This window comes from Panicum virgatum, chromosome 3K (assembly GCF_016808335.1).
Source record: "Panicum virgatum strain AP13 chromosome 3K, P.virgatum_v5, whole genome shotgun sequence".
NCBI lineage: Eukaryota > Viridiplantae > Streptophyta > Magnoliopsida > Poales > Poaceae > Panicum > Panicum virgatum.
In genome coordinates this window covers 33,226,617-33,252,255 of record NC_053138.1, presented here as the reverse complement: position 1 = coordinate 33,252,255, position 25,639 = coordinate 33,226,617, and positions in this window count along the sequence as shown.

Sequence of the window (25,639 nt, the reverse complement as noted above, 5' to 3'; positions counted from 1 at the left end):
TGCCGGGGAACGGTAGCTATATTATCTACGGACTCAGTCGTCCTCATATCTTATTTTTTCTTTTTCCTTGATTCTACCTCAACCCCCGCTACCCATGGAGCAGCTATCCCTTTGACAGCTCTCTTCACCCAAGAGCGAGTTCTATGAGCCAGCACCCTCTGCTGACCCAATTCTTTCTACTAGCTATGAACTCGACTCAGGCTACATAGCCTTTGTTCAGGGAAATTCCTTTTCAGGAAGGGATTGTGAAAATCCCTACCATCATCTGCGTGAGTTCGAGCAAGTGTGTTCATGCAAGAAAATTTCGGGCATGACACATGAAACTCTTAAATGGAAATTGTTTCCTTTTTTCCTTTCGGGAGAAGCGAAGCAATGGTACATTCGTGTCGTTGGTTGTGTGAATGGAAGTTGGATTGAACTTCGGGACAGATTCTGTTCTGCATTCTTCCCGCTTTCACGAATATGTGCCTTACGAACGGAAATTTTTACTTTCCGTCAGAATGATAAGGAATCAATCGGTGTAGCTTGGGCTAGATTTACCTTATTGGTAAAATCAGGCCCAGTACCTTATTGGTAAAATCAGGCCCAGACTTGTCATTACCCGAGCATTTATTGCTCCAGCATTTTTATGCTGCTCTTGACAAGGAGTCTGCACACCATCTCGATCTTACCTCTAGAGGATCTTTCGCTTATCTTACCCCAACCGAGAGTAGGGAAGTCCTTGACAAAATTTTGGACAGAACCTCTTTCATTTGTATCCACGAGCCAGTCCCCACAGAGCCCGAGATGCATCAAGCGGAGCCTTTAGAAATCGAATCGTAACTCTCTAAAAGCCAATCAATAGATTTGATCTATGAGACTGCCCCTGAACATAAATCTGAAACATCAGGGGAGGAATACCCTCTACCTCCGGAGTTTCTCCGAAGTATCAAGCCGGATGTCTTTGATGATTCCGGCAACACCTCAAGATACTTCTGCCAGAAGCGACCACCAAGTCCTGTCACTCCTACAGATCCCTTAGAGGAGAATTTTCTTCAAGAGACGATTCAAGAGTTGACAACATTGATCAGCAATGAATGGCTGCAGGAAGGAGAATCATCCTTATCTCCAATCTATCTAAACTCTCCCTCCTCATCATTTCATTGCTGTCTCCAAGATCAAAATGTGGATGCTCTCTATAGTCCCGCTGTTGGAGCTAATCTCATGTCAGATGAGTTTGCCTTAGCCTTTTTAGGCAATTACAAACTCACTCCGACAGATAGACAGCTCAAGAGACCTTCAGGTTCTCTTACGAGCAGCTACGAGATAATCACCGATGTGCCATTTTGACACAATGATGTTAAAATCCGTTTGAACTTCCATATCTTCGAAGATCTCAACTTCAATTTCTTGATAGGACATCCCCTTAAGGCCCTCTTTAAGGATGTTCCTAGAGACGAATGTTTAAACATCAAGTTAGAGAAGGACCTGATCCTCAACTGGGAGAATTGTCAGTTCATGGTCCATGAAGGCATCATTTTAGGACACTTAGCGTCCGAAAGAGAGATAGAGGTGGATAAGGCGAAGATTGAAGTCATTGAACAACTGCCGCCTCCCATCAATGTGAAAGGAATCAGAAGCTTCCTTGGCCATGCCGGGTTCTATCGAAGGTTCATCGCGAACTTCTCCCAGATCGCTAGGCCCCTCACAAGTCTCCTAGCCAAGGATGTTCCTTTCAAATTCACAGATGAGTGCCATAAAGCCTTTGACACTCTCAAACAGGCACTCATCTCAGCTCCAATTATTCAACCCCCAGATTGGAAGCTCCCGTTCGAGATCATGTGTGATGCTAGTGACTATGCGGTGGGGGCCGTACTTGGTCAGACCAAGGATAAGAAGCATCACACAATCGCGTACGCAAGCAAGACACTCACTGGAGCTCAGCTTAATTATGCCATAACAGAAAAAGAGCTCTTAGCAGTTGTCTTTGCTATCGACAAGTTTAGGTCCTATTTAGTGGGTACCAAGGTCATCGTCTATACAAACCATGCCGCACTCAAGTACCTCTTCACTAAAAAGGACGCTGAACCGAGGTTGATCAGATGGATTCTTCTACTCCAAGAGTTTGATTTGGAAATTAAAGATAAGAAAGGAGTAGAGAATTCAGTGGCGGATCATTTATCGCGCATGACCAATACAAATACCCAAGACCCGCCGATAAATGACCTCCTACGGGATGACATGCTTCTCAAAGTAACAGCTTCGCACCCCTAGTATGCGAATATCATGAACTTCATGGTTTCAGGGTATATACCCCCAGGGGAGAGCAAAAAGAAGTTAGTTCAAGAGAGCATACGCTACCTATGGGATGCACCATATCTGTACCGAGTTTGTGTAGATGGGTTACTCAGACATTGTGTACCTACGGCAGAAGGACAAAAGATCATAGAGAAATGCCATGCAGCACCACATGGAGGTCACTATGGTGTATTTCACACTCAAGCGAAAATCTAGCAGAGTGGTTTCTATTGGCCATCTATGTATGAAGATACAAAGAACTTCATACGCAGATTTCCAAACTGCCAGAGGCATGGAGGGATCACAGCTCGCGATTCAATGCCCCTGAACTACAATCTTCAAGTCGAACTTTTTGATGTCTGGGGTATTGATTACATGGGACCTTTTGTAAGATTCCAAGGATGCGAGTATATCCTAGTCGCTGTAGACTAAGTCTCCAAATGGGTCGAAGCCATGCCATGCAAAGTCGCAGATGCGAAGCATGCCCATAAGATGTTCCATGAGATTATCTTTCCAAGGTTTGGCACACCACAGATGGTAATCAGTGACGGAGGGACACACTTCATTGACTCAGCCTTCCAGAACTTTCTCAAGGAACTAGGGACAAGGCACAACATCGTGACTCCGTATCACCCTCAGACCAGCGGTCAAGCAGAAACATCTAACAAGCAAATCAAAAATACTCTGTAGAAGACCGTGAATGAGATGAGGAGGGGATGGAAGCTGAAATTACCGGATGCACTATGGGCATACCTTACAGCATACAAGACACCCATTGGAATGTCACCCTATCAGCTTGTCTACGGGAAAATTTGCCACTTACCCGTAGAGCTGGAGCACAGAGCACACTAGGCTATCCGGAGGTGGAACATGGATCTTAAAATAGCCGGAGAGTACCGGAAGCGCCAGATCTCGGAGCTAGAGGAATGGAGAGATAAAGCTTATCATAGTGCCTCAATCTACAAAGAAAGAACCAAGAGATGGCATGATAAGCGATTGAAGCCCAAGAACTTCAATCCCGGAGACAAGGTGTTACTCTTTAATTCTAGGGTCAAGTTATTTATTCATGGGAAGCTACATAGTAAATGGCAAGGACCGTACCACGTCATCGACACATCACCACATGGAGGCATCACGATACAAGATGACGAGGGTAACGCCTATAAGGTAAACGGTCAACGACTCAAGCTTTTCCTAGACCATAATAAAGCTCTTGATGAAGAGATAGACGTGATTGACATAGTTGATCCCGTACTTATATCTAAAAAGGGCCATATAGACCAAAAGGGCAGGTGGGCCTATCCTACCTCTAAAACACCTGACCCCACCTGTTAACCCGCGCAAGCTGGGGCCCACTGCGGCCCATCCTGGGTCGGCCGATCACTAGGTCGGCCGAACCTGGGCCAGCTCCTGTGAAGCCCAGTTTCGGTGCACGGCTTTCTTGACCCACCTAGAGTCCAATTCCGTGAGGGGCGACGGCGTTTCACGACGAGAAAAAAAGTCTCGTACCCTTCTTCTTCTCTTCAGAAACCCTAAGCTCCTCACCTTGTTTCCATCTATTCCCCAAAACTTCCATTGATTCCAACAGCTTCCCACCATCATCAACCCATGGCCGACAAAGGAGAACCCAAAACCGTAGCCACCACACCGGCCATGACTCCTCCAGCGACTCTTCTAGCAATCAACACCCCAACTCCTGCAACTGAAGCGACAATGGAAGACGTGGCGACTTTTGTGCAGCCCCTAGCCATGGTCCCGCCCGAGGGGAACAGCGGAGGACCGGAGGGCGCCACCCTCCGGTTAGCCGACCTGCCTGGTCGGCCGGCCAGGGGGCGTGACATCCATCGTCCCCGCTCTGCTGCACGTTCCCCCTCGCCTTTCAAGATTGCGAGATCCAAGGCACGAGCACATAGTCCCTATGAAAGGCCGTCCAAAGAAGCTCCGGCCTCATCGAGGCCGATAGTACAGCAACTCTTCAAAGATGGAGCGGCAACAGGATCACCAGTGCCACCTCAGACTGCACGGGTTGCTCCTGTGCCACAGAAGAGCACTCCGGAGGCTGCACAGGGGGCAACGTCATCACGGACTCCAGGCACTCAGAGGAGGAGCACTGCCGCCAGTCCTTCACTAAAGAAGACCAGATCTCAGTCGTCGCCTGCAAAGCCCAAGGATGACATGACTTCAGAGGGACCCACCATCGCCGACCTCACCGTGATGGTCTAGCAGCTACGCCTGGAGAATAGGCGTCTTGAGGACCAGCTTGCAGAGAGGAAGATCGAGGTGGAAGAGCTTTGGGATGACCTACGTCTTCTGCGGAGAGGGTTGAGCGCTAAGATGAAGCGCTTGTTCGAGGCTACGGGTCACAAGGACCTCTATTAGGAGTCACTTCCTAAGAAAGGTCGTTATCATAGGTTTAGTTAGGCGCTATTCTTAGTTGGGTCATTTAGGTTTAGATTAGTTTAGCTGTGCCCAGTTTTATTTCAGGATTGTGAACTTTGGCTCCCCGGTGTTAATGCCGGCAGAGCCCCATTGTCTTTCATATTTAGTTTATTTTGTCTACGATCGAAGAGTAGGTCGAAAACAAGTGTGGGGGAAGATCCCATGATGCTACACATCCACGATCACATTCATACGTCACGTGCACCCCCCGCTCTGACTCATGAGTTTGCACTACCTCACTTGTTTCCTCCCTTTAGCGTTTCTAAACATGAGCATATATTTTCAAACTCTTGAACCTGTTTAAGAAATCTGCTAATGAGAAGTTCTTGATAAATACCCTGCATAAATGTTTTTCATACTGAGCTTAAGTTCGTGAACCATATTTTATAGGACCCATGATGCTTAGTTGTTGACTAACGTGATATGTCTGGTTTAAAGTTGTTCGTCTCTCTCATGTTGACCAGTTTGGGAATTTTAAAAACAAAAATGAGTTCTTGGTCTTATCTCTTTTTCCACCATCCTACCAGAGCCTTATGCTATCCTTCCAATTGAAAAATCCCATGTTATGTCTCTTGACTACATGTTAAGCTTGATCAAATTTTATGACCCATTATGGTTTTACTTTGTTTACGCTCTTGATTAAAGGTTACTTGTTCAGATGAACCTCATGCTCCTTAAATACTTTCTGACATTCGTATTCAAAAAAAAGAGAGAAAGAGAAAAGATGGCATGCCAAAGAAGCATGATCAAAAAAAAGGAGAGAAAGGATGGCATGCCAAAGAAGCATGACCCCAGCAAATAAAATCAGACATAAAAAGGAGCATGTATTTATCTATGCACTAACCTGATCAGTCGTAAATATGAGTGTAAACCTGTTGATCCAATCTTTGATCTTGCAACAGATTTGAGCCAAGCAGATGACATTCTACCTCATCCATCGAAACTCCACATATACCATTAGAGCCGGTGAGGTAAAATATGGGTAAGAAGCTATGAGCGACTTTGAGAGACCATGGACATCTTTTTCCGTGAAAATTCTTTCAAAATCCCCAAGTCTGGCAACATGACAGGATGACACTTGAAGCCAAGATCATTCCGTTCTTCAACAACTCGAGATATCATGGTAGACACATTCAAGTTCACAAGTAAGAGCAAGGTATGGAATAACTTTTGTGCAGGATATTCTGTCAGGAAGCTACCGCTTCACCTCAGTCCTGACCTTTACTCGAGATGAGCAAAGGGCCAAGTGTGGGGGATCTTGTTGACGGTCACTAACGACAAATTTTGACCGTCAACTCCTGCACAAAAAGGAACCAAAATGTGGAATAAATGCTAGAATAGATTTATTTACTAACAAATTCCACAGATGATGTTCTAGAATGTGTGCAGGTGATTTCTAGCCGATTTGCCGCCACCACTTCCATTGCCACCCGAAGGAGATTGTCTATTCCAATCATGAGTGTCTAACCAAAGATTTGAAACCAGATAAGCATTTTCAGGCAGAGTAGTGGCTTCAAGAGAATTCGGACTTATGTCTAGCGAAGAATTAGAGAAAGATGATATAGAGCTAGACATACCAAAATGTGGTGCAAAGAGTGCATCAGATAGACGTGCAGCGGCTAACTCTCCTGCAGACAGACCTTGAGTTGCAGCCTGAGTACCGTGCAATGGTGCCATCATCGAGGAGGAGGCTGATTCAAAGCTACTACTGCCAAATAATGGTGGAGGAGGTGGAGCATAGAATGGTGCAGCTGCTGCTGATGCTCCTGGTCCATAAGAATCTAGCGGTGGAGGCGGTGGAGCATATGAAGAGCCACCAACATCCGGATAGAATATATGGCCATATTGCTCAAAGTACCCAGAATCAGTATATCCTTGCATCCTCTCTTCCACAGATGGAATTACAGTTTCTGGTGGTGAGGGAGAGATAGGTGAGCGAGGTGGCTGAATGTTCATTGCACTATGCATCCTTTTGATTGAGTCTCGCTCTTTCTTGCTAGCCCTCTGCTCAACCTCAATGTCCCTCTGACTCTTGCACATCCCCACAAACAAATTTATGAGTTTCTTGATGGGAGAGGATGAGTGGCGCCTGTGACTGTGCTACCTCAGGGGTGACCGGTCAGACCGGTCCTGGGAACCGGTCAGACCGGCCCTAGTCTGGGCAGTAGGGAAATGCTGCTGGTGCTGATCCTCTCCTCTAATCGCATGCTCCTCTTGTCCTGGGCCTTCTGGAGATGGTAATCTATGTGTCCTATTCACAGGTGGCCGCAGAGGCTTATGCTTTACATCATTTTGAAATTTTGTCCCTCTCACTTTCCAGATCACAAACATAATGTAAGGACTATAGCTGCAGATTTTCTGAGGATTTTCAGATACGTTCTTGATCTCTTGCCAAATGAAATCCCCCACACTAAACTGAGGTTCCCCTGGTCTCATTGCAGCCATCAAATTTCTCTGGAAAAGTGTAAGATCAGAGGTGTTTCCATCTCTAGGGGTCAAGGTCTTTCTGAATAGTCTATTTAGCACACCATAATATGTATACATAAAATGCATATCCTTTATCTTCGGGACACCCTCATCATGCAGCTTGGGAAGATCAATATCAGTAGCACTAAGGCAAAGTAGAGACACAAAATCTGGGAAGGTGATGTGATATTTCTATTCCTCTGTCATCCAGAACATTGCCCTCTATCTCTCATGATACCCAAAGAAAACTGTAGCATAGAACTGGGTGATGATCTCTTTGTTCCATCCATGCTTGAAACCCATAAGGTGTCTAATTCTCTTCTCGCATTCATCCAGGACTTCATTGAATATGACATTGTTCTTCCTTCTGATGTACTCCCAATCAACAAATTGAGCCTCATGTGTGATTTTGGACTTCTTCATAATGACAGTGGTGTAGAAGTCCTGCTGGAACCGACTCCAGAATCTAAGATCTCTGGCGGTCCTCTCCTCAGCATATGGATTCTCTCCCCTCAGCCTTTTCAAGGTTTCAGTCATGCCATCCCCATAATAATTGGTTGGGGCACTGCCATAGGCATATTGGGGCCTGAAAACCACGGGCACAGCCGCTTTGGCTGATTTCTCCTCGTTTCCATCATCCTCTTCCTCATCACCTTCATCTTCTTCTTCTTCCTCTTCACTTTCCTCCTGAGCTAGGCCCTTCGCATGCCTCCACTCAATCCTATATGCCTCATCCTCAACATCATCATCACTACTAGTGCTGTCATTGCCCCCTTCCACAAGGTCATCTCTTGCTGTCCTCTTCTGCCCTGTGGACCTCAAGACTCTGCCACTTGTCACATTGGGATTACTAGAACCACCCTCAACTGCATCGTCCATGTGAACATCCGCAGGATCCTGCCGATGCTTTGTTCTCCTCTCATGACCTCCTGACATCCTGCTGCTCGTCCTTTTGAATGGGATTTCGAAGGGGGAATCGAGGGACCGGCTTGGGAAAGCGGTCAGGCCGGTGGAGTGATCCAAATCCCCAAGGCAATCGCCTTCTCCTTGGTTGAATCCTCAAATCGCCAATGAGGGCGCCTTGTGCGCGAGGGAGAGAGAACTGGTGAAAGGGTGTCGGTGGAGGGGTGAATGGGATAAGATTTTTACTGTGTGGCCCGTGAGGGGGGGTAAAAGGTAACTGCCAGGGTCGACTGGTCAGACCGATCGGGCAGACCGGTTGCCCCCCTAGCAGCCAGGAGTTAAGTCCAAAGGCTGCTTTCTTTTAGAAGAATTTTTGAGACGAGATCTAGGTTATGAAACTTGATAGATATAGAAGATAAATCCGTTGTTCCAAGCTTTTATTGATACTTCCAAGAGAATGAGAGAGATAGATTTTGAAATTTTATGGACTTGAGAGAATTGCACCACTTGTGACTAGCCAACAAGCAATCAAGTATAACAATAGTCACAAATGGCTCGATTGGGTCACAAAGACCAAAAACCAAATTCTATCCTATACACTCACACTTCCTATCATGCTAGTGGAAATTTTAAAAGAAACTATCCTATGCCACACAAGGCATGAAAATGCACACACTAGCAAGATAGAATGGCCTAGATGCATAAAGGTAAAACATATATTCAGGAAAATATACATTTGCTATTTAGCCAAGAGTCATGTGCACTTTAAATATTAAATCCATTTTCCTTGTTCTCATGAATTTTCAATTTGTCACAACACAAGGAAGCAAACGAGATTTATTGCACGAGACCCTAGTTTCACTTTAGTGATCTTTTGTTATAGAAAGAATTAGGATCACAAAAGATGAAACCTCACAATATAGGCTAAATTCCTCGATTCTTAGTGCACATGCATGGGTATATGGAGGGAAGACACACATGCACTAATTTGATCAATTATGTTCAATTCAAGGAATTTAAACTATATTATAGAGAGTAGCTATGCAAGAGATAGTAACGCATATATTGAACTAATGTGAACAAGTTACCACTTTCTCTTTTGAGCACATCATAGCCTACTCCAAGATAAGAGTTGTCTAACTCTCTTGATTGAGACTACAAATTTACTAGAAGAAAATTGTTAGTCCCAAGTTGACACAAATTTGAGAGTAAGCTCCCCCATTAAACAGTGCTTAAGATTTTGAATATCTTAAATGCAAAGCACTTTTATCCAATTAAGGACATGAGATGGCTTATTCACAAATTTGGTCAAAGCACACACAAATAATATTCAATAATAGAAATTGTGCTAGAGATTCTTACTGTCACTTTGAATGCACCCAAAATTGTGCTAAGGGTGAGAATATACTTCAATATAATCTTGATAAGCAATTACCTCACCACTACAACACCATAGGACCGCTCTGGGCCAGACCGGTCAGACTGGTCTGTCCAGAGACAGTTTTCCTAAGTTTTCAAGGCCGGATCATCCAACTTAAAGCTAGATCATCCGACATGTTCCAGAGGCAAACTGGCTAATAGGCTGGATCATCCGACCTAGGGTCAGATCATCCGACCCTATGCAGTATCAGCTCCAGAAATGTGTTGTTTCCAATATTTTGTCTTGGTGATCTTTATGATCTGATCTTTATTTCCCTGCATATCCAAGACACATTCTCTACTAGAAAGACATTAAAAACATCATATGGCACATAGGGTTCTAACAATCATAGAAATGAACCTAAGTCACTTTTAAATGTCTCACAACTACTAACATTGTGAAATATACTTGTTTACCAAGAACTGATAGTGACAAAGGAGTGAGAGTTAGCACAAGATACCGAGATGTCATTGGAGTAAACATTTCATCAATTTAGCTTTCCACTTGGTTGTGTCTTGAGTCATGTCATTTTTGTCACACACCAAGTCTCCAATGCATCTCCATTGCCCTACACGCTCAGCAAGTACCTTTTGGTACCCAAAATATTGTTGGGTCCGTCCAAGTTAGTTAAAAGATGCTTAGGAACCCAAATGGCCCTTATGCTAGTTCGAGGAGATTTAATCACTCTAGTAGCACAAGTTCCCGCTTGGTCCTTCCTAAGCTTAGTGAAATCATAATGGACAAGGTTTGGGGTTTTTGGTTTACCTTTTGTACAATCTTTACCTAGATGCCTCTTTTCTCTACATGTGTAGCAAGTGTGATGTTTTGTTTTTCTTGACTCAACGTCATCTTTAGAACTTTGCACTAGCTTCAATTTAGGCATTACATTTGTATCCTTGACTTGCTTGCTCTTGTAGGAGTGAGATTGGGTCTTCTGGACACCAACCGGCCTGACCGGTCTAGTGTGACCGGTCTGACCGGTCAGGTCAGACTTAGTCACATTTTGCAGAACAGGTCATACAACAATGAGGTGACCCTTATCTTTAGACTTGAAGCATGCCCTTGTTCTTGCACATTGCTTTTCCTTTGTTGAAGGCTTCTTCTTGTTCTTGGATTCCATAGAACATGTGGACTTATGTTCCATGTTTGACTTCTTGAGTTGAACAAGACTTTTCCTTTTAGCTTGACCTTGTTGAGGAGCAAAGGTAGTGAGGTTTGAACCCTTCTCAAGCTTCTTCACCATGTTGTCACGGTTATCTTGAGAAGGTTGCACTTGACCTTTATTCTTCAACTTGATCATTTCAATCTTTAGCTCTTCGACCTCTCGCTTGAGTTGATCATTTTCTTCCGCGACAAGGTCATCACATGATTCTGCAACAACATGCTCGACACAAGAATTTGTTGCTTGGGAGTAACACGGTTTATCACAAGATAACATAATTTGAACTTGTGAGCATGTGCATGTGTGAAAGAGGTTGATAGGATTTTACCGATGTTAAAACAACCTCATGAGCAACTTCTATCATAGCATGTGAATCAGCAAGCTTCTCATAGGAATATTCAAGTTCCTTATGAGTTCCTTGCAAAGTCACACACTTGCTAGTGAGACTCTCAACTTGAGCCATGAGAATTTGATTTTCTTTCTCCAATGATGCTACATGAATAACTGAGTTAGTGGCATTAGCATAATCATTGGACAATTCATGATACCTTTGCGCCAAAGAAGCTTGTTCTCGTTTGATCTTCTCAAGCTCTTGATTTAGAGCCTTGATAGCTTCAATTTGAACCTTATCTTCCTTGGTCTTTTCATTGGTTCTAGCCATCAAGCACTTGTGATCAACATCACTTGAAGATGTTGACTCTACGGAAGCTCGTGCTTGTCTTAATCGCCTTCGTGAGCACTTCTTGCTCTTTTTCCTCTGGTTCTTGATCAGACCGGTCTGATTGGTCAGAGTGACCGGTCTGACTGATTCTACTAGGGAACCAGCAGACTCAATCGATTCTGCTCCTTGATCTTTGGGAGGAGTCACAAGAGGATGAGTGTGTGTTGTTGTTGCTGTAGAACACTCCTCCAATGACTCCTCATCTTCTTCTTGATCCTCATTGTTGCTATCTTCTTCACATATTGGCTCAATAAATTTTCAAAGACGATGAGCACCAATTCATGTCTCTTTCAATTTGTCCTCATTATTTATGAGATCTGAGAGCTCTCTGTCAATGTACTTAAACAAGAGGTGAATGACACGAAGATTGCAAGTCGAGTTTTTCAACTCCTCAATTGACAATTCGAACAAATTGTCATAGTCATCGGGAAGAATACTCGACTCAACAATCCGCTCAAAGGAAGGACCCATGGTCCTTAAAACATTAAGTATATGAGCTGACCAAGAAGAGTAGTTTGAGCCATCTAGAGATAGCGGCTCAAATGGTACCTCACAAGTAGTCGACATCGTGATTCTCCGAGGCGGTGAAGCTTCAATCCGGAGACCAAAGCTCTGATACCAATTGAAAAGACCTCGAATGTCGCATAGAGGGGGTGAATAGGCATTTCAATAAATTCTGCAAATTTCAACACTTAAAACAAACTGTCAGCCACTGACCGGTCAGACCGGTCTAACACTTAATCACTAAACAGAGAGACAAACCGGTCAAACCGGTTTGGGTGACTGGTCAGACCGGTCACTTGCAGAACCTGCACAAATATCAGAGTTTTCCCCTCCTCAAGCTCTAGCACTATTACAACTTGATGTAGTGTTCCTGCAGGTGATTATCAATGTATTGCAATACCCTGCACACACAGAAACAACATACCAACATAGATCGATGCGGAATTATAAACAAAGTGCTAGAACACAAAGTAGTGAGGCAAGCCACAAAGGAGACACAAGGATTTGTTTCCCGAAGTTCAGATTCACCACCGTGAATCCTACGTCTCCGTTAAGGAACTCGTTGGGTGTGAGTCTCTTTCAACTCGATCCCTTGAGTTGGGTCTCTTTCAACCACTTCTCCGAATCCACTATCTTGATCCTTTCCACTAAGGGGGCAAGATCACGCCCGCACAGGCTTACCGCTGCTCACCACAACGTTGGAAGCAAGCCGGCGATGCCTAGCCGTCTAGGAGGAAAACCTCCAAGAGTAACAAATGCAATTTGAAAGCTTTCACTAATCTCAAAGGTGCTCAAGCTATGGTTGCTCAAATGCTGCTCAAAATGCAGCTCTCACAATGCTCTACAATCTCACACTTGCTCAATCTCTCAACTCAATCCAAAGATATGCAATCTAGATAGCTTAACTCAGAAAGAGTGTTGGGGAGAGCTAGCTGGTCAATGAAATGCTTTAGGAAGCTCAAGAAAGGTCAGGGAACCAGCAGCCCTCGAAGGAGAGGACTGAGGGGTATAAATACCCCACTCTCTAAAACTAGCCGTTGTAACTGTCAGCACAGACCGGTCAGACCAGTCTGTTCAAACTACTAGCCGTTACACCCAGACTGGTCAGACCGGTCTGGACCAGAGAAGCCCAAACCCAAGTTAATATGCTCTACTTAGTCCAGCAAGTCTATACTTGATCATCCAAGTAGCACAAAGTCAGTTCTCAGGGGTTTTCTCTCAGAATTCTCACTTGGGATAACCTATGAGCACTTTTGACCATCACAATCAATCAATATTGCATCCCTCTTGATAGTACGGCATACCTATACTCAAGATTAAGTAACAAACACAATTTAACCACTTGAGTCTTAAATTACTTCAGCTTTGCCATACTTTGATTTTCTTCAACTTTGGGATTCCAACATTGCACAATATTCTTTTGAGCAAATCCATACTTGAGCTAGTGACTTAGACCTCCAAATCATTTAGCAAAACTGTCCTTGAATACTCAAGTCACTCCAATAAAATATTTGATGCATTGCATTGCTTCTCTCAAACAAGGTTTGGATATGATACTTTGAACACCCCACGGATACTAGCACTTCACCTTAGCACTTGCACACATGGTAAGCCATCACTTCACCAAAACTTGATTTGTCCCTCGCACTAGTCATCTCGGTTGGCTTCTTCATCACTTACCCTTGCCATGTTGAGCTAAACTTTGCACATCAACAATGAATTCCATATTTCATTCACATATCTTCAATTCTTTATCTTACTTTGTAATCATGAGCTTTTGATCCTTTAGACAAGACATGCTTTACTTTGACAAGCCATTTTTACAAACCACCAAGTAATACATGAGCACTTGTTTCTATCTTTTCTTCACGATGTGCTTGTCTTGCTTTGTAACCATGATTTAATAACAATATTCCAAGCATTGCAATCTTCTCAATGTAAGACCAATATGTAGCACATAAGTGTATATATTCTCTTTTTGTTTAACTCCATGAAGCCTTGCGATAGTACTTTCAATAATTTTATATCTCAAATATTCTTCAAATATGTCAAGCCATGAATAGAAACCATATATCAACATTGCATGAATAATTGTTTCTCATTTCTTATCAGAACATGCTTGACTTTCAATAGTGAGCTCCCTTTTATTTGATTCCTTGATATATGAGTCAATACACACATTGATATACAAATAAATCCATGCTCATGATATCTAATTAAAACATTAGTCCTTTAATCATGTTGTCATTCGATTCACCAAAACCCATTAGGGGCTAGATGCACTTTCACACACACACACACACACACACACACACACACACCCGGCCGTCACCTACCTCTCGCCCATGGGCTCGCCACCCCGCCACCCCCGCTCGTGCCCACGCCAATGCCGCTGGCCACGCTCGCACCCGTGCTCACCCATGCCCACGCTCGCTCCCCGACGCCACGCTCGCCGCGCCCACACGCACGCGGCTGTAAGCATCTAGGCCCTCAAGGTATGTTTCGGTGATTAATGACAACCATTATTGTGACTAATGAGTTTGTGCAGCTTAATAGATCATTATCGCTCATTTGGTCATATGTCAAAAGAGGCCCCTCAATTTCGGTTATTCTAAAAGGCGATCTCGGTTTTCAACTTATATATGTCAAGGCTAAGGATCTTTCTAGTCCTAAGTGTCACAAGGTTGAGAAGGACACTTAGGTTAGTATAGGTTTTATAGTTTTATAGTGATCGCACTATTAAGAGGGGTTAAGGCTTAGTAACTTGAGCATGGACATGGTCATTTGAAAATGGATGCACACTATGGTCACTCAGGTTTCTAGAAGTTCAAATAAGTGGTTCTCAAACTATATCTCAAGAATATTTGGATTTCATTCAAGACTCAAATCAGAAAAGACAAAATCAGAAAAAGTCTATACACCGGTTTAACCGACGCTCTCAATTTTCTATACGTCGGTTAAACGAAGTCAGCAGAGTCTGGACAAATTCAATACACCGGTTAAACCGACGTGTTTGAATTTAACGTCGGTGCATTAGTCCAGAGTTGGTTTTTCCAGGGCAATTCAAGTTCTATTCACCGGATTAACCGACGCTGTTTGAATCAAGACGTCGGTGCAATTGACCAGTGAGATGGTTTTTTTCAGAGGAATTCAAAAGTTGTACTCACCGGTTAAACCGACGATAGGTTTGAGTTAACGTCGGTGCAGTTGTCCAGAGACTTGATTTTTCAGTGGTTCAGTGGACAACTACACTCACCGGTTAAACCGATGCTACGTCGGTTAATCTGCCCCAGTTGTAACGGCTAGTTTTCAGAAGAGGCAGTTTACATTCACCGGTTAAACCGACGATGACAATGGGGGGTACGTCGGATTAACCGGCGCTACGCAGTTTTCTGGCAGCTTTTCTCCAACGACTCTATTTGTGTGAGCTGCCTATATATACCCCTCCAATGGGTCATTTCGCCCACTCTTGACACCAGGCAACATCCAAACACTCATACCATAGTCAAGAGCCACCTTGAGCTTCATCATTCACATACTTGTGCATTCAATCAATCAAGAAGCAAGATTAAGGACTTGAGTAGAGAGAAGCTAGTGTGCATCCGTTCTTGGTGATCGGTTCTTGCTCAAGTGAAGGCCTTAGCTTGTTACTCTTGGTGATTGGCATCACCTAGGCGATCTTGGTGATCGAGGTGTTTCTCGCGGAGCTTGCCAAGGATTGTGGGAGCCCGGAGAAGAAGATTGTACGTGGCTTGATCTCCACCACGCCGGGATGGTGAACGGAGACTCTTAGTGAGCGCCCTCGTCTCGGTGACTTGGGAGGTGACAAGACTCTTTGAGAGTGTCACAACGTGGACTAGGGGTGTGTGCCAACACATCGATACCACGGGAAAAAATCCGGTTGTCTCTTGTCCATTCCTTTTATTCAAGCATTTTCTTTCATGCAATTTACTCATGTGCTTGACTTAGAGATCATAACTTAGCTCTACCTTGCTAGGCTTTACTTTGTTTTTATCTCTCTTAGCTTGTGTAGGTAGCTTAGTTATCCGGTTGGTGAATTGGTGCCCTACTAGCTTTGCATAGGTTAAGGTTGCCTTACTTTGTTTTAGAAATTGAAAAAGGCCCAATTCACCCCCCCTCTTGGTCCATCGATCCTTACAATTGGTATCAGAGCCTCGTTGCTCATTTGGATCATTAGGCTTCACCGCCTAGAGCTATGGCCAAGATGGGTGGTTCGCCGCCTCACTTCGAGGGCAAGAACTTTGCCTATTGGAAAGTTCGCATGGCCGCATACCTTGATGCGATTGCCCCCGAAGTGTGGTTGGCCACTAAAACCGGATTCACCGGAACTCCCACCGCCGAGCAATTAAAATGGAATGCAAAGGCTAGAAATGCAATTTTCGAAGCCATTAGTGAGGAAGTCTTTGCTAGAGTAAATGGCATGGAACTAGCAAGTGATATATGGAAAGAGCTAATTGAAATTCATGAAGGCTCCACAAAAGTCCGTGAACAAAAATATCACTTGTTTAGAGCTAAATATGATTCTTTTAAAATGCTTGCTCATGAAAATTGCAATGATATGTATTCCCGCTTGAATGTCATTGTCAAAGACATTAATGCTCTTGAAGTTTCCAAAATTGACAGTGGCTCCATCAACCGCAAGATTCTCATGCTCCTTCCGAAGCCCAAGTACAACATTATCAATGCTATGCTTCAAAAGGAGAATCTTGATACAATGGAAGTGGGAGAGCTTGTGGGCGAAATTCGCGCTCATGAAATGAGTATCCTTGGTATGACCGAAGAGCCAACAACAAGCAAATCAATTGCTCTCAAAACCAAGGCCAACAAGCACCGCAAGCTCAAGATGATCAAGCAAGATTCAAGCTCAAGCAATGAAGAAGATGATCATCATGAAAGCTCATCCGATGTTGAAGATGATGGAGAGCTTGCTCTTATGATGAGAAAGTTCACCCGCTTGAATGACAAGATCAACAAGAAGGGGTTCAACTTTGACTCTAAGAAGGGAATGTTCCGGCCAATGGATGTCAAGAACAAAATTTGCTACAATTGTGGAGAAAAAGGTCACATCCGTCCAAATTGCCCCAAGCCGGACAAAAGAAACAAGGATCACAAGAGCAAGCATCGCCATGATTCAAGCGATGATGAAGAAGAAGAAAGGAAGAACAAAAACAAGAGACTTGGGAAGAAAAAGAGCCATGACAAGAAGACCAAGCTCTTCCCAAAGAAGAAAGGGCACACCAAGAGAAGCTTCTTGGTGGAAAAACAAGAGTGGGTGACCGATGTCTCATCAAGCGAAGATTCAAGTGATGAAGAAGACATAGTCACCATCGCCCTCACAAATGAAGAACCATCACTACCTCCACCTCCAATGTGCCTCATGGCCAAAGGTAACTCTAAGGTATGTGAGAGTGAAGATGATAGTGATGATGAGCTTGACCCTAATGAGTTTGCTAACCTCATTAATGAGTATACATCCGTCATCAAGAGGGAAAAGGGCAAAGTCAAGGTTCTTGAGAGCACTCGTGCCAAGTTAGAGCTTGCCCACTCCGATTTGCTTGGCAAGTACAATGACTTGCTCAAAAAGCACAATGAGTCACTTGTACTTGCTAAGCAAGTTGAAGAGAGCCACAAAAAGCTTAAACAAGAGCATAGGGAGTTGGCTCACAAGTATCAAGAACTTGAATTTGCCTATGAAGCAATTGACCCAAGTCTTGAGAACTTTGCTCATGAAACTATTGAGAAGGTCAATGCTTCTACTTCATGTGATGACCTACTCATTAATGCAAATGCTACTAATGCTTTGTCCGAGCTTGCACCTTCTAGGGAAAAGGAATTGATGGATCAAGTTGCAAGCCTCAAGAGTAGTGTGGAGAAGCTCTCAAGAGGAGAATACATCCACAAAGAGATTCTCTTCAACAATGCCCGTGACTATGGCAAGAGAGGTCTTGGTTCATTTCCGGAGCCAAACATAGCCACTACTCCTTCTCCGGAGATCAAGATTAGCTTCATCAAGGAAGTTGGATCATATTGCCAACATTGCCAAGTCACCGGGCACCACACTAGGGAGTGCACTTTACCATCACGTCCTCTTCCTAAAATACCCAAGAATTACTCTTCAATATTTCAAAATAACCATTTTCTCTTGAGTAAGGTGAAGGGTAAGGTGAAGGCCAAATTCATTGGCAAACTCACTAAGGAGTCAAAGAAGAAGCTCCCCAAGCAACTTTGGGTCCCAAAAGCTCTTGTCACACATGTGCAAGGCCCAAAGCTTGTTTGGGTTCCTAAAACTCAAAAGTGAATTCTCATGTGTGTAGGTGAACTACAAAGCCGGTGGAAAACATTGGGTACTTGATAGCGGTTGCTCTCAACACATGACCGGCAATGATAGCATGTTCACCTCCCTTGAAGACCCCGGCGATCATGAACACGTCACCTATGGTGATAACTCAAGGGGAAAAGTTTTAGGTTTGGGTAGAATAGCAATTTCTAAAGATTTATCTATTTCTAATGTTTTGTTTGTAGAAGCACTTAGTTTTAATCTTATTTCAATTGCTCAATTGTGTGATCTTGGACTAACGTGTGCCTTTGACAAGAATGGTGTTGTAGTAACTCATGAAAAAGACAAGTCATTGGTATTCACGGGGTTTAGGCATGGCAACATTTACTTGGTGGATTTCTCTTCAAAGCAAACAAGCACCATGACATGCCTCTTCACCAAGTCTTCTCTTGGGTGGCTTTGGCATAGAAGAATTGCTCATATTGGCATGAGCAATCTCAAGAAAGCCCACAAGAGAGGGATGATCACCGGCTTGAAGGACGTCACCTTTGACAAGAACAAGCTATGTAAAGCATGTCAAGCCGGGAAGCAAGTTGCAACACATCATCCCATCAAGACGATGTTGTCTACCTCCAAGCCGCTCGAGCTACTACACATGGACCTCTTTGGTCCAACTACATACAAGAGCATTGGTGGTAACCTCTATTGCCTAGTAATTGTTGATGATTTTTCACGTTACACTTGGGTTATGTTTCTAGGCGATAAGGGTGAAACTCCGGAAATCTTCAAGACCTTTGCAAGAAGAGCTCAAAGGGAGTACAACTCCCCAATTGTGAAGATCCGGAGTGACAACGGCACCGAGTTCAAGAACATGAAAATTGAAGAATGGTGCGATGAAGAGGGCATCAAGCATGAGTTTTCCGCCACCTACACGCCTCAACAAAATGGAGTGGTGGAAAGAAAGAACAAGACTCTCATCACTCTAGCTAGAGCAATGTTGGATGATTATGGCACGTCCGAGAAGTTTTGGGCGGAAGCAATCAACACGGCGTGTCATGCATCCAACCGAGTATATCCTCACCGACTCCTCAAGAAAACTCCATATGAGCTCATCACCGGGAAGAAACCAAATATATCATACTTTCGAGTCTTTGGTTGCAAATGCTTCATCTATAAGAAGAAAAGGCTCGGTAAGTTTGAAAGTAGATGTGATGAAGGTTTCTTTCTTGGTTATGCATCAAACTCCAAAGCATATAGAGTATTCAATCAAACCTCCGGGTTAGTTGAAGAAACATGTGATGTGGAGTTTGATGAATCTAATGGCTCCCAAGAGGAGGTTGTTGGCTATGAGAATGTAGGTGATGAGGAGATTGATGAAGCTTTGAAGAATATGTCCATTGGGGATATCAAGCCGGAAGAGGTGCATGAAGACAATGATCAAGGGGGAGGACCTTCCTCATCTACACCAAGCACCTCCACGGCGCCCCAAGTGGATGAAGATCAAGAAAAAGAAGATACACAACCTCAAGAAGATGTGCCAACGCCAATACCCCAAGTTCAAGAACAAGAAGAGCAAAGTGTTCCACCACAAGCACAAGTCACTCATGATCCACCCCAACAAGCATCAACGCAAGTACCGCTAGTGAAGCATGGTCGCATCTCCAAGGATCATCCAATTGGTCAAATCATTGGTAGTCCATCAAAAGGAGTAAGAACTCGCTCTAAACATGCTTCATTTTGCGAATATCACTCGTTTGTTTCTTGTATTGAACCCACTAGCATAGAGGAAGCGCTTGTGGACTCGGATTGGGTGATGGCCATGCAAGATGAGTTGAACAACTTCACCCGCAATGAAGTTTGGGTCCTCGAAGCTCCTCCGAAAGACAAGAACATCATCGGCACCAAGTGGGTCTTTCGAAACAAGCAAGATGAACATGGGGTGGTGATACGCAACAAAGCAAGACTTGTGGCAAAAGGATTTTCTCAAGTCGAAGGTTTGGATTTTGGTGAAACTTTTGCTCCGGTCGCAAGACTTGAAGCTATCCGTATCCTTCTTGCTTACTCTTCACATCATAACATTAAGTTGTATCAAATGGATGTGAAAAGTGCATTCTTAAATGGCGTTATTAACGAACTTGTTTATGTTGAGCAACCTCCCGGGTTTGAAGATCCGAGGAATCCTAACCATGTTTATAGGTTGCACAAGGCACTCTATGGGCTCAAACAAGCTCCAAGGGCTTGGTATGAGAGGCTTCGTGACTTCCTAATCATGCAAGGCTTCAAGATCGGGAGGGTGGACACCACGTTGTTCACAAAAGACGTCAACGGGGATCTTTTCATTTGTCAAATTTATGTTGACGATATTATTTTTGGCTCAACTAATGATTTGCTAAGCCATGAGTTTGCTACCATGATGTCTAGGGAATTTGAGATGTCCATGATTGGCGAATTGACCTTCTTCCTTGGTTTTCAAGTCAAACAAATGAAGGAAGGGACATTCATCCATCAAGAAAAATATACCAAAGATATCTTGAAGAAGTTCAAGATGGATGAGTGCAAGCCAATCAAGACACCCATGGCAACCAATGGGCATCTCGACTTGGATGTGGACGGTAAACCGATTGATCAATCCCTCTATCGTTCTATGATAGGGTCTTTGCTTTACCTTACCGCATCTAGGCCCGATATAATGTTTAGTGTGTGCTTGTGTGCCCGCTTTCAAGCTAACCCAAAGGAGTCACACCTTTCGGCTGTGAATAGGATCCTTCGGTATCTCAAGCACACTCCTAGCATAGGCTTGTGGTACCCCAAAGGCGCTAGTTTAGATCTCTTGGGATACTCGGATTCGGATTTTGCCGGAAGCCGTGTGGATCGCAAGAGTACCTCCGGGGGTTGCCACTTGCTTGGGCGTTCTCTAGTTTCTTGGTCGAGTAAGAAGCAGAATTCCGTGGCTTTGTCCACCGCGGAAGCGGAATATATAGCGGCCGGTGCATGTTGTGCCCAAATCCTATATATGAAGCAAACCCTTTTGGACTTTGGTGTGAAACTAGATAGGATCCCACTCCTTTGTGACAATGAAAGTGCCGTAAAAATTGCCAAGAATCCAGTTCAACACTCTCGCACAAAGCACATTGATATTCGCCATCACTTCTTGCGTGATCACGAAGCCAAGGGGGACATTTCCCTTCAAGGTGTGAGATCCGAGGAGCAATTGGCGGATATATTCACAAAACCTCTAGACGAGAGTACCTTTGTTAGGCTAAGAAATGAGCTCAATGTGTTAGATGCGGCAAACGTCATGTAAGTTGCCATGTCATATAGAAAAATACATACATATAGGACACTTGTCTAACCATGGTAAGATAGTGATGAGCAAGGGTTTAGCTAGAGGTGGTGGTCCACTTGTTTTCCTCTAGGCTTGTAGAAAGGCTCATCATGAAGAAGCTTCCCGTGGGTTCAAACTTGACAAGTAGATCTTAATTTCTTGTTATGCATTTCTTGTCATATAGGTGTGCACTTCATGTTTATTATACTTTCGCATGTGGTTGTAGTTTGCATCATCATTGCATGCGTAAGGGTCACAAAGGAGATCACTTGATGAAAATGAGACTTGTTTTCATATACAAGATCTTAATTCATGAAAAGTGAAAAGAGCAAAGTGTTAGGTGCGTTATTGCCTAGTGAGCAATGTCATGATGAGTTTGAAGCTTTCTATCTTCAATATTCCTATGACATGGCTCATACATTTTATTTGGCGCTTTGTCTCTCTTGCGGCTTTTCCTTGTGTTTAAAAAGAAATTTATTTAAGCAAGTGTGCTATCCTATTTATTTTGAGGGGTAAAGTCGCCTATGCAAGTCCATTAACTTGAGTTTATTTGAATTTTATAAGTTTATTGGACTTAGCATAGAAGAGTGAGCTGAGTGTGGGGTTTTTGGCTTCACCGGTTAAACCGACGTTCAATGGAGCATCATCATCGGTTCAACCGGCGTTACTAAAGTTTGTCTCAGCTCAGTCAAGTTTCAGGCGTTCAACCGGCGTATACAAAAGTCACATCATCGGATCAACCGGTGATCATAAATGCAAAACAGACCTAGCAATCAACCGGTGCTTTGATCAATCAACCGACGAGTTCATTTTTGACAGCATCGGTTCAACCGGCGTTCAAAAACAGATCTGGTAGAGCCTCGGGTGAACTACACCGACGCAATCAACCGGCGCTCATACCCTAGACGTCGGATCGACCGGTGTAAAGGAAAATCGCGGGTCCCACCTGTCATATATTAGTCGTGCTCGAGCCGCCGCCTCTCTTTCCTCTGTTTCGCCCGCTTCCATCTTCGAGCCGCCGCCGCCTTCCCTTCGCGCCGCCGCCGTCGCTCCATCCGCGCCGCCGCTCGCCTGCAAGACCACCGCCGCCGCTCCGCCACAGCCCACGCGCCGCCGTGCGCCATCCGCGCCGCCGCTCGCCTGCACGTCAAAGTCGCCGCCGCCGCGCCCTCGCGCTCGCCCAGCGCCGCCCGTGCGCGCCTGCGCCGCAGCCTGCGCGCGTAGCCACCGCCGCCGCCGCTCCACGCTACTCCACGCCGCTCCACGCCGCCACTGCCGGGCGCCGCCGTGCTCCACGCCTCCACGCCGCAGCCGCAGCCACACCGCAGCAGCACCCGATCAGAAGCTCGCCAGGTGCTCGACGATTTGCCTGAGCTGCCTCTTTCACGCCTTCGTGTTTCGCACACCGTCAGTCGAGATGGGTCGCGAGAAGAGGAAAGGGAAGGAAGTTGTGGTCGAGAAGCCCGCTCGCAAGCGGACTCGTGCAGAGAAGGAGGCCGAGAAGGCCGAGATGGTGGCCAAGGCCGCCGAGGAGCAGGCATCAGGCCGCGCTCGTCCGTTCCAGATCAGGGAGGACCCCAGAGGCAGAGGCAGAGGCAGGGGCATGGGCAGAGTGAGAGGTGCCAGGGCCACCAGAGCCGCGACAGCAGCAGCAGCAGAGTCAGATCAGTCAGATACAGCTGCAGATTCAGATTCAGAGGCAGAGCAGTCCGAGCAGTCTCAGGGGCAGAGCACACAGGAGTCACCGACTCTACGACGGTCTGGCCGCACTCGGCAGACATCCCCAGCAGCAGAGACTTCACCAGCGACCGAGCGTCGCACTGGACCGAGGACGCGAGGAGGTCACCAGCCACAGGAGCCTCGCAGGTCCACAGCTGCAGCAGCAGCAGCTCGTAGAGCCGAGGCCCTAGAGGCCGAGCGCGCAGTGTTCCGTATGGACACTGTTGTGCGTCTGGAGCCAGGTGTGCTGCTCCAGAACTTGACCCGAGCCAATGCGGCCAAGGTCAAGAGGCTCAGGTGGAGTGTTGACGAGGAGGTCTGGTTCCCGGTGACCCGAGACAGCAGAGTCGACAGGAGGTTCTGGACTTTGCTACAGGCCAGTTTCTACGAGACCTACCAGAGGCGGGGCCACCGGATCTTTCAGCACAGGGTTCTTGACTGGGTCTCACTGAGGACAGCCGCAGGGGGAGCAGATGTGAGAGCACACTTTGCTCACTTCAGAGGTCTGTCTAGACTGCTAGAGATGGAGCAGAACCGTTATATCGAGGACTGGGTCAGAGTGTTCTATGCTACAGCTTGGATAGCCCCCGAGCGCAGAGCTGTACACTTCATGTTTGGAGGGCAGGACTTTGGTTTGTCGAGGGCGACCATTGCTGGTATTCTTGGAGTTGACCTGGTCGACGTCTCGCTGCACGAGAGGGTTTACGGGGACTCAGATCCACCCCGCAGGGCGATGGTTGGCGGGATTGCTCCTTCTCACGAGGCGATCACTCAGTGTTTCCGCCAGCCGTTCCCAGCCTCTTACGCCAGAGTGCCGAGCTTGCTGACCCCAGAGGCTTACGCTATTCACATGGCACTCCGGAGGACTCTGTTACCGAGGAGTGGCTACCCAGAGGGGTTTACGGGACTGCAGCAGCTCCTGCTTCTACACATCCTCACTCACGAGCCGTTTGACATAGTTGACTTTATTCTGGCTGAGATAGAGGATGTGATCACAGACGGGATGGGTGTGGTGCGACAGTTTCCCTATGCGCACTGGATCAGTTACATATGCTCTATGATAGTGCCAGCAGAGTCACCCATCAGTGCCCCTTACCGTCACGACGAGGCTCCCAGGTTCCCTGTCTACCGACCCACGGCTCCACAGGACAGGAGGAGGGGCAGACACGCAGATAGAGCAGCGATGGCTCGACTGTCACCGGAGGTTCAGGCACGAGTGGCAGAGGAGGATGAGGCACTCCTAACAGCAGAGGCACAGCTTCCCGGGGGAGATGATGAGATTCACTGGTCTGAGCTTGAGTCAGACTCCTCCGACGACGTTGAGTACTTTCCTTCAGCTGCCCCAGCCAGTCACGATCACGAGGCAGGAGGTTCAGGACAGTCAGCACCTCCGACTTCAGCAGCTGCTACAGTCTCTGAGTCTCAGGTGACTCAGCCGTCCGAGCTCACTTCACTACTACAGCAGCTCGTGACCCAGCAGAGAGAGGACAGGCTTGCTCAGGAGGAGGCCAGGAGAGCCCATGAGGCCCAGATTGCTGCTATACAGAGAGAGGCCGCCCGAGAGCGTGCTGCGACCGAGGAGCGTTTTGTCGGGCTTATCGACAGAGTTTCACAGAGGACAGACGCTCAGTTCCAGCAGATGCAGCAGGGCATGATGGCGATGTTCGGGATGATCTCCCAGCTTTACTCTCACACCGGACTCGCCCCACAGCAGCAGCAGCCCGGACTTCAGGGTGTAGGAGCACCTCAGCTTGCCGTCACACCAGCTCCTCCTCCTCCAGCTCCTACTGCAGCTCCAGCTACCTCAGCGACACCGGAGACCACGTTCTCGATGTCAGCACTCTTTGGGTCTGCCGGTCGTCCGCTCTTTTCACCACTGCCGGCGACCACACTCTTTCAGGACTCACCGCCAGCGGTTCAGTCGGTCGCCCTCCCCTCCTCACTTCAGGCAGCACCTTCAGGGGGAGGAGCAGTAGAGGAGTCCCTGCTTCCACAGTCGACGCAGCCGGCAGCCTCAGCAGTCACCTCTTCAGAGATTGATACTTCTTCTGCTGACCCGGTTACGACTTCTACGGATCCTCTACCAGGCAGTGCCAGCACGAGAGCCTCCACGACAGTTACTCCCCCAGTGAGCTCAGACCCAGACCAGCAGCTTCCGTCTGTCACCGAGGGTGAGAGTTCTCCGTCCGACGACGACGACCCGGACCGCTTCGTCGCCGTACCACGACAGCACGACCCGTAGCTCGCCTTTTGGTGCTTTGATGCCAAAGGGGGAGAGGTGTTAGGGGGAGCACCAGAGTTAGGGGGAGGGTAGAGCTAGAGAGAGCTCGTAGTTATCAGGACTTTGATTCTTTGTAGAGTTAGGGGGAGGGTAGAGCTAGAGAGAGCTCGTAGTTATCAGGACT